This window comes from Tigriopus californicus, chromosome 12 (assembly GCF_007210705.1).
Source record: "Tigriopus californicus strain San Diego chromosome 12, Tcal_SD_v2.1, whole genome shotgun sequence".
NCBI classification, from domain to species: Eukaryota; Metazoa; Arthropoda; class Copepoda; order Harpacticoida; family Harpacticidae; genus Tigriopus; species Tigriopus californicus.
Genome location: NC_081451.1, coordinates 9,107,074 through 9,107,406, shown reverse-complemented (window position 1 = coordinate 9,107,406; position 333 = coordinate 9,107,074).

The following is a 333-nucleotide window of genomic DNA, read 5'->3' as shown; positions in this document are numbered from 1 at the left end:
GTTCAAAAGCTATTAAACTTACGACAATGCTCATGTTCCGATATGATCATCTCATTGAGGAATCAGATCCTGGATCAGTTAAGTGTCAATTAGCTAAAGCCATCCGTGGTAATCTGAAGCGCCGCTTTGGGGCCTTGGAGGATATGTCAAGATCTAAACGAATTCAAAAATTGGTTTGACACAAACAGACCCTAAGAAAAATTAATACGCATTACTCACATTCGCGCAATCGAGATATCTGTTCCTTATTTTTGGTATTGAGGTTCTGCCGGGAGTTGGTAATGAGAATAGGTTGCGTTGTTTCCTGTTCTTGTTGCGTGGCTGGTTCCGATG